The sequence below is a fragment of the Salmo salar genome, unplaced genomic scaffold, assembly GCF_965601325.2.
Source record: "Salmo salar unplaced genomic scaffold, fSalSal1 ptg000229l, whole genome shotgun sequence".
NCBI lineage: Eukaryota > Metazoa > Chordata > Actinopteri > Salmoniformes > Salmonidae > Salmo > Salmo salar.
Window position 1 is genome coordinate 924,669 of NW_027675335.1, and position 9,010 is coordinate 933,678.

At 43.6% G+C, this 9,010-nt stretch overlaps 1 long non-coding RNA gene across 1 annotated transcript; it reads left to right on the top strand.

Annotated features, from left to right (window-relative positions):
* The first annotated feature begins 4,798 nt into the window (after window positions 1–4,798).
* LOC145867214 (uncharacterized) lies at window positions 4,799–9,007 on the top strand. The gene is made up of 4 exons (XR_014383264.1): window positions 4,799–5,713; window positions 5,873–5,984; window positions 8,472–8,541; window positions 8,955–9,007. It is a non-coding gene; the product is annotated as an uncharacterized LOC145867214 (long non-coding RNA).
* Window positions 9,008–9,010: the final 3 nt, after the last annotated feature.

Here is a 9,010-nt window from a genome sequence, read left to right on the forward strand (position 1 = left end):
TAGATCACACAAAGGAAGCTCTTTATACATCAGAAAAAGGAAGCTCTTTATATGTCACAAAAAGGAAGCTCTTTTTAGACCACATAAAGGAAGCTCTTTATAGACCACATAAAGGAATCTCTTGCTATAAGATTTCCTTTCTTATTTTTTATTTTCTTTATTATGAGGACTGTTCTTCTCCATGGTCTCCACATGCCCATCCTGTCAGGCTGTGTCACCGCCTGGTACGGCAACTGCACCGCCTGCAACAACAGGGCTCCCCAGAGGGTGGTGCTGCCAGACCACCTGGCTACCACCCGGTACTCTACCCTGAACCTGTTACTAGCCGGCTACCACCTGGTACTCTACCCTGAACCTTAGTCACTGTTACTAGCCGGCTACCACCTGGTACTCTACCCTGAACCTTAGTCACTGTTACTAGCCGGCTACCACCTGGTACTCTACCCTGAACCTTAGTCACTGTTACTAGCCGGCTACCACTCAGTACTCTACCCTGAACCTTAGTCACCGTTACTAGCCGGCTACCACCCAGTACTCTACCCTGAACCTTAGTCACTGTTTCTAGCCGGCTACCACCCGGTACTCTACCCTGGACCTGTCACTAGCCGGCTACCACCCGGTACTCTACCCTGAACCTGTCACTAGCTGGCTACCACCCGGTACTCTACCCTGAACCTTAGTCATTGTTTCTAGCCGGCTACCACCCGGTACTCTACCCTGCACCTTAGTCACTGTTATGGCTACCACCCAGTACTCTACCCTGAACCTTAGTTACTGTTACTAGCCGGCTACCACCCGGTACTCTACCCTGAACCTGTTACTACCCGGCTACCACCTGGTACTCTACCCTGAACCTGTTACTACCCGGCTACCACCCGGTACTCTACCCTGAACCTGTTACTACCCGGCTACCACCTGGTACTCTACCCTGAACCTGTTACTAGCCAGCTACCACCCGGTACTCTACCCTGAACCTGTTACTACCCGGCTACCACCCGGTACTCTACCCTGAACCTGTTACTAGCCAGCTACCACCCGGTACTCTACCCTGAACCTTAGAAAGACCTTAGAGTCCAGCTCTGACAAGCGAGGAATGTGATTTCCCCCCTTTTTTTTTGCAGACGGTATGGCTCAGTGTTTGATTGACTGGTTTTATATAGTCATTGCTGCTCATCTTTATCGAGGCTGTCAGTCATTACGGACCCCGTGGTTTATAGAGACGTTAAACACTGGACCGTTTCTTTTATACTGTTTTTCAAACTGTGGATTCATATATCGGATTATTCACATAGCTCATTGTAATATTATTTGGCTGACCTGTGTCATGACGTTGGCCTGAGGGTAAGGTTTATGACCCCCCCCATAAATACCTTTCTCCCTTCCCTCTCTCTCTGACCCTACTGAAGGACTCTTGAATAGCCTTTGCTAAATATAGAGTGTCGGGGAACATCAAACAAGTGGGGGGAAAGGAACCATATTTCGGTAATAGAACCAGTTGAAAATATGCGTTGGTACTTAATGTATATGATGTCTGTTCGGGTGTCATCTGAGACATTATGACTGATGACATAAACTGTATCTGGGAAAGTCTACACATTCTAGTTATCAGATTCACATGGAATTGTTGTGCAATTTAAATGTTTAAATATGAAACTATTTGTGAAAAGATGAAATGTAATTTTAGCTTCCAAATGAGAGAATTGGGTTTTCATAAGGTTAGAGCCCTGCTCAATCAGTGGCCCGCCCCTGTGAAGAGACATAGGTTATAAACTATGAAACACACCCTTCTCTCCCTCCACTATATAAGCCCTTGACGAAAATGTAACCTCGTGTTCCGGGTACGTGAGGTCTGCAGCCTCTGTGTTAAAAAGGACTAACACGTCAAGTACAGAACTAAGCCAACCTCAGCGTGAGCTTTGGTTGTGAATGGTATGAACTTTGAACTCTTATTCACTACAGAAGTGATACTTCCTAGCCGTTGAGTTAGCAGCGGCCGCTGTAGACGTGGGCTAGGAAAGGACGGACGACGTATCCAGTCTAACACACAACGAAGATACTACAACATATACAATTTACCACCAGAGACATTCTTCAGAGGACAGGAAGATCTCTGTTGGCCAACACGGCCAGCATCTATGACCAACCTACCGAAGCGCAGCTCAGAGTAAATATTTATTGCATTTTCCTTTTCCAAATGGGCAGTAATTTAGAATGCATAAGATACTGTATTTACAATAGCACAGATTCTCCCTTTGTTCCTCAGTCTTCCCGCTCTTTCATTCAAGCCCAACCTCCTCTCTTTGTGTAACCAGCCATCATACAGGTTCTGTCCCCCAGGGATGTTTTCTGTATGACATAATTTGTATTCTGTGTATATGTAATTCTGTGTGATTAGTTAGGTATTTGGTAAATAAATAATTAAAAACCCAATTTTGTATTGCTGATTCAACTTGTTAGCCAGGGTTCGTGAAGATAACCAAGAATTTAGAACTTTCAGATGAGATTGAAATAAGGTGACGATTAATATTGACTGCTACTGATGTAAAATATTACTAGGTCTTTAAGAGTTTATTCGGGAAGATAACAGCTCTATAAACATTCTTTCGTGGTGCCCCGACTTTCTAGTTAATTACATTTACCTGATTAGCTTAATCAGGTAATATTAATTACAGAGAAATTATTTTATAGAAAAGCATGTCATATCACCTAATCCGGCATAGCCAAAGACAAGACACCTGTTTGGAGCTAGTAACATAAACATGTTTCCACCTTGTTAGGAGTTAGTAACATAAACATGTTCTACCCTGTTAGGAGTTAGCAACATAAACATGTTTCTAGGAGTTAGTAACATAAACATGTTTCTAGGAGTTAGTAACTGTCAAGTTGTGTATGATTCACACTGCACCTCTTTGCCCAAACTTGAAAAAGGCCTTTAAGGACTGAAGGACGCAAGGGACAAGTCAATTTTCTTCTGACTTCTTTTATTTCTTTAGTCAGTTAGTTAGTTAATTAGTTCTTTAGTTAGTTAGGTTGATAACCTTTAAAGGCAAAACACAAAAAGAAATATACATTACTTCAAGTAAGGTCATTTCAAATTAAATATATAATCTTAATGTAGTCATATTATCTAAATTATACTATACACTAAATTAGACAATTGGTCTAAATTCTCAACACAAATAAACACCTAACTGGCAACAATTTTACACAACAATGTCCATGTGCCTACCGGTTGAGTCTCCAGAATCCTAAATGAGCTGAATGTGTATGGATGAGAGTCTCCTCTTCCGTGAAGGACTTCCAGTGAAATGCTTTTCCACCAAACATTTCACCACCTGCTATCACAAAGGAGCACCGGTATATATGTTCCCCAGGGAAACACAAGCTAATGATGGGTTTGACAATGCATACACTCTTTCGCCCCCTGCTGGTGTTTTATCTTTGAAATCAGTTGAAAATCTGAACGCCTTGAATATGAATACCTGTCTTTTGACGCAACAGTAACATCAACATGTTTCTACCCTGTTAGGAGTTAGTAACATAAACATGTTTCTAGGAGTTAGTAACATAAACATGTTTCTAGGAGTTAGTAACATAAACATGTTTCTACCCTGTTAGGAGTTAGTGACATAAACATGTTTCTACCCTGTTAGGAGTTAGTAACATAAACATGTTTCTACCCTGTTAGGAGTTAGTGACATAAACATGTTTCTACCCTGTTAGGAGTTAGTAACATAAACATGTTTCTACCCTGTTAGGAGTTAGTGACATAAACATGGTTCTACCCTGTTAGGAGTTAGTGACATAAACATGGTTCTACCCTGTTAGGAGTTAGTAACATAAACATGTTTCTAGGAGTTAGTAACATAAACATGTTTCTACCCTGTTAGGAGTTTGTGACATAAACATGTTTCTACCCTGTTAGGAGTTAGTAACATAAACATGTTTCTAGGAGTTAGTAACATAAACATGTTTCTAGAGTTAGTAACATAAACATGTTTCTAGGAGTTAGTAACATAAACATGTTCCTACCCTGTTAGGAGTTAGTAACATAAACATGTTTCTACTCTGTTAGGAGTTAGTAACATAAACATGTTTCTAGGAGTTAGTAACATAAACATGTTTCTAGGAGTTAGTAACATAAACATGTTTCTAGGAGTTAGTAACATAAACATGTTTCTACCCTGTTAGGAGTTAGTAACATAAACATGTTTCTACCCTGTTGGGAGTTAGTAACATAAACATGTTTCTAGGAGTTAGTAACATAAACATGTTTCTACCCTGTTAGGAGTTAGTAACATAAACATGTTTCTACTCTGTTAGGAGTTAGTAACATAAACATGTTTCTAGGAGTTAGTAACATAAACATGTTTCTAGGAGTTAGTAACATAAACATGTTTCTAGGAGTTAGTAACATAAACATTTTTCTACCCTGTTAGGAGTTAGTAACATAAACATGTTTCTACCCTGTTAGGAGTTAGTAACATAAACATGTTTCTAGGAGTTAGTAACATAAACATGTTTCTACCCTGTTAGGAGCTAGTAACACAAGCATTCGGAGGCACCGTTATAACATCTGCTAAACTGTTTAAGCAACCAATATACATCGACATACTGCTGTGACCCTAAATGCTGTTGTTGATGCTGAATATATTCCTAATAAAGCCAAACAGAGAGACCGTGATGAAGAAATACCTTCCAGACCTGGACTGAGACTGAAGCCGTAGAGTAGACTGGAGTGGTGAAACAGTTTACTGTTATTTACCCCCCCTCTCTCTCTGTCTCCCTCTTCCTCTTTCTGTCTCTCTCTGTCTCCCTCTTCCTCTTTCTGTCTCTCTCTGTCTCCCTCTTCCTCTTTCTGTCTCTCTCTTTCTCTCTCTGTCTGACTCTCCCTCTTCCTCTCTCTCTCTGTCTCTCTCTCTCTCTCTCTCTGACTCTCCCTCTTCCTCTCTCTCTCTGACTCTCCCTCTCTCTCTCTGACTCTCCCTCTTCCTCTCTCTCTCTGACTCTCCCTCTATCTCTTTCTCTCTCTCTCTCTGACTCTCTGTCTCTCTCTCTCTTCCTCTCTCTGTCTCTCTCTCTCTCTCTCTCCCTCTCTCTTTCTCTATGTATTTCTGACTCTCTGACTCTTCCTCTCTCTCTCTCTCTCCCTCTCTCTTTCTCTGTCTTTCTGACTCTCTCTGACTCTTCCTCTCTCTCTCTCTCTGTCTGTCTGACTCTCTCTTTCTCTTTCTCTCTCTCTCTGTGACAATTTCTCTTCTTAAAAGCAGATTTTAAACCTACCCCTAACCTACCCCTAACCTTAACCACACTGCTTACCTTAATGCATAACCCAAAACCTCAGATGAAGTCCAAAAAGCACATTTTTGTTTTGTAGCCAAATGTTGACTTTGTGGCTGTGGAATGTGACTTGGTGGCTGTGTTATTTAGTGGAACCACTTCTTCCTTCACTGAAGACGGCGACGTGACCAGCGCAGGCCGCGTTATGACTCCGTGACGCCCCCTGGTGTTCAGTACAGAGAAACGCCGTCAACTGCAGAACAGGATGACGTAGCAAACAACAGGAAACGCCCACTTCGGTTATCGCACGTGTCAATAATGTTTGGTAAAAAAAGCGTCCCCCATGCGAGGTGCTCGGAAGTCAATTAACTGGAATCGTTCACCGGTGAGCAGAGTTTACACTTTCAAGTTTCGCAGCTGAAATTTGACGCAGGTAACACATTTTTTTACAATACCGTCATCGCCGGATAATTGTGTTTCTGTCGACAGGGAAATGGTTTGATTGAAGCTGTTTGTATGTATTTAGGGGAGGCATAACGATATCAATAAGGACCGACGTTTTTTTTCTCCCCCCTTGTTCTCTTTCAACTAGAACCAAAACGTTTCTTGTCTGTTTTGAGGAGCGTGTGGTAAAGATGGAGTGGAGAGAACAGACCAGTGTGACCTGTGAAGATGCCTTCACCGAGGCTCAACGGTGGATGGAGGTAAGTCGGAGCGGATTCATTTATAACCACTTCCAAAACATCTCGTTTGATCCAATGATTGGGTTGATGTACCGAACTAAATCTATCCAGGTAAATTGGGGTTTTGATGGACTACAGCAGCCTACAGAACTCTACGTCAAAGGCGTCTCACACTTTTTTTATAAGAGGGAAAGTTTAATTGTTTCCGCTAGTCCAAACTTAGACCTGTCTTATTCATTATTTAATTATGTTTTGGGTAATTGTTCCACGTGATACATTTAACAGACAAGAGGCTCACTCATTGAATGGTAGGGGACAGGGAGGGGTGAAGGGTAGGGGACAGGGAGAGATGAAGGGGGTGAAGGGAACAGTGAATGAATGAACAAAGGACTCCCTCCAGGGTGATGGGCAACAGTGCCCCATAGGCTTGAGCCCAGCATGATGTGACCCAGCACCATTCAGACAGAGAACAGTGCAACAGAGAGGGGGGGAGGAAATAGAAATGCAGAATTGACTGAGTTCATTTTAAGTTAATCAGTCAATTAAAATAAATTATTTAGGCCCTAATCTATGGATTTCACATGACTGGGCAGGGGCTCAGCCATGGGTGGACCTGGGAGGGCATAGGCCCACCCACTTGGGAGCCAGGTCCAGCCAATCAGAATGAGTCTTTACCCACAAAATGGCTTTATTACAGACAGAGATACTTTTCAGCATGTCGCCTGCGGTTGTGAGGCCCGGTTGGATTTACTGCCAAATTCTCTAAAACGGCTTATGGTAGAGAAATTAACATTGAAATCTCTACCAGCAGCTGTGGTGGACATTCCTGCATTCAGCATGCCAATTGTACTCAACCTCGGACATCTGTGGCATTGTGTTGTGATAAAACTGCACATTTTAGAGTGGCCTTTTATTGTCCCCCCAGCACAAGGTGCACCTGTGTAATGATCATGCTGTTTAATCATCTTCTTGATATTATGCCACACTTGTCAGGTGGATGTGGGACCAACAACATTACATGTTGTGTTTTTGTTTTTGTTCAGTTTAGTTGAAGTCTACATGAAACCATATTACCTACAGAGTGTCTGTGGACATCTCATTACTGTAATATTATTCAAGTTTATTTAAAAACTCCCATCAGTTTTTAAATAAACACTTTGATTACCCATGATGCATCATCTAGAGGAGTATTTACTTTTTTGTACTTTTTTTTTACCATAACTGACTTGGCTAGTTATATTAAGTTAAATAAATAACACTTTCTAATTTACAATGAAGGTCTGCCGGGGAACAGATAAGTAAATGTTTTCAGAATGAGCTTCTGTTTTCTAACATCCTCTTTACCCCGCTTGGCTTTCTCATTACCCCCCTTTACCCCGCTTGGCTTTCTCATTACCCCCCTTTACCCCGCTTGGCTTTCTCATTACCCCCCCTCTACCCCGCTTGGCTTTCTCATTACCCCCCCTTTACCCCGCTTGGCTTTCTCATTACCCCCCATCTACCCCGCTTGGCTTTCTCATTACCCCCCCTCTACCCCGCTTGGCTTTCTCATTACCCCCCCTCTACCCCGCTTGGCTTTCTCATTACCCCCCCCTCTACCCCGCTTGGCTTTCTCATTACCCCCCCCTCTACCCCGCTTGGCTTTCTCATTACCCCCCCCTTTACCCCGCTTGGCTTTCTCATTACCCCCCCCCTTTACCCCGCTTGGCTTTCTCATTACCCCCCCCCTTTACCCCGCTTGGCTTTCTCATTACCCCCCCCCTTTACCCCGCTTGGCTTTCTCATTACCCCCCCCCTTTACCCCGCTTGGCTTTCTCATTACCCCCCCCCTTTACCCCGCTTGGCTTTCTCATTACCCCCCCCCCCTTTACCCCGCTTGGCTTTCTCATTACCCCCCCCCCCTTTACCCCGCTTGGCTTTCTCATTACCCCCCCCCCCCTTTACCCCGCTTGGCTTTCTCATTACCCCCCCCCCCCCCCTTTACCCCGCTTGGCTTTCTCATTACCCCCCCCCCCCCCCCTTTACCCCGCTTGGCTTTCTCATTACCCCGCCCCCCTTTACCCCGCTTGGCTTTCTCATTACCCCCCCCCTTTACCCCGCTTGGCTTTCTCATTACCCCCCCCCCCCCCTTTACCCTGCTTGGCTTTGTCATTTTCCTGTTTTTGTTGTGTTTATTGACTCAGACCTTTTCATAAGGAGAGCAATGTTTAAAAACATATAAACATTGATTTGCTCTGCCAGTGAGTATTGTGGGAACTGTAGTGTATATATCTGGAGAAGGGAGCTCTGCCAGTGAGTATTATGGGAACTGTAGTGTATATATCTGGAGAATGGAGTCCTGCTCTGCCAGTGAGTATTGTGGGAACTGTAGTGTATATATCTGGAGAATGGAGTCCATAGGATGTGGTTCTATGAACCCCCTTTAGTGGTTTTATGTGTCAGGTTCCTGGTGTGGATGACGGTCATGCTGTCTAACTCATCTGTTCGTCTCTCTGTCTTCTTTCTCAGTCTAATCAACCAGCTGAAACCAGGTGTTATTAAGAGAATGAACATACTGTCTACTCCAATGGCCGGACTGGTGAGTTCACTGTGTAGCCGTTCTACATTTCATATTGAGACTGCAGTGAGATGTCTCGTCTGCCAGTGTGACACTAGTTCGACTACCTGGTGTCTTTCAGGAAGTGAGTCTCTGTGGTTTCCTGCTTTAGTGTGGCAGATCTGAAACTGTTTAAGGATTTAGTAATGTGATGAACATGACAAACTGAGTTGGGGTAGTTCAACACATTGGTTCAGCGGCTAGTCAAACTGTCAAGGATCCACTTGTTCGAAAAGGATCCTGGGAAGCTATTTGGAGACTCCTCCCACCATGTCATATGATCATCTTTAGGCCGAGCCTTCTCTGATTGTTCTGTATGGTAACTCCCAGTACCTCTACTGCTCCTCCCTCTCTACCCCTCCCTCTCTACCCCTCTACCCCTCCCTCTCCTCCAGGACAATGTGAATGTGTTTCTGAGAGCGTGTGGTACACTGGGTCTACACGAGGCCAT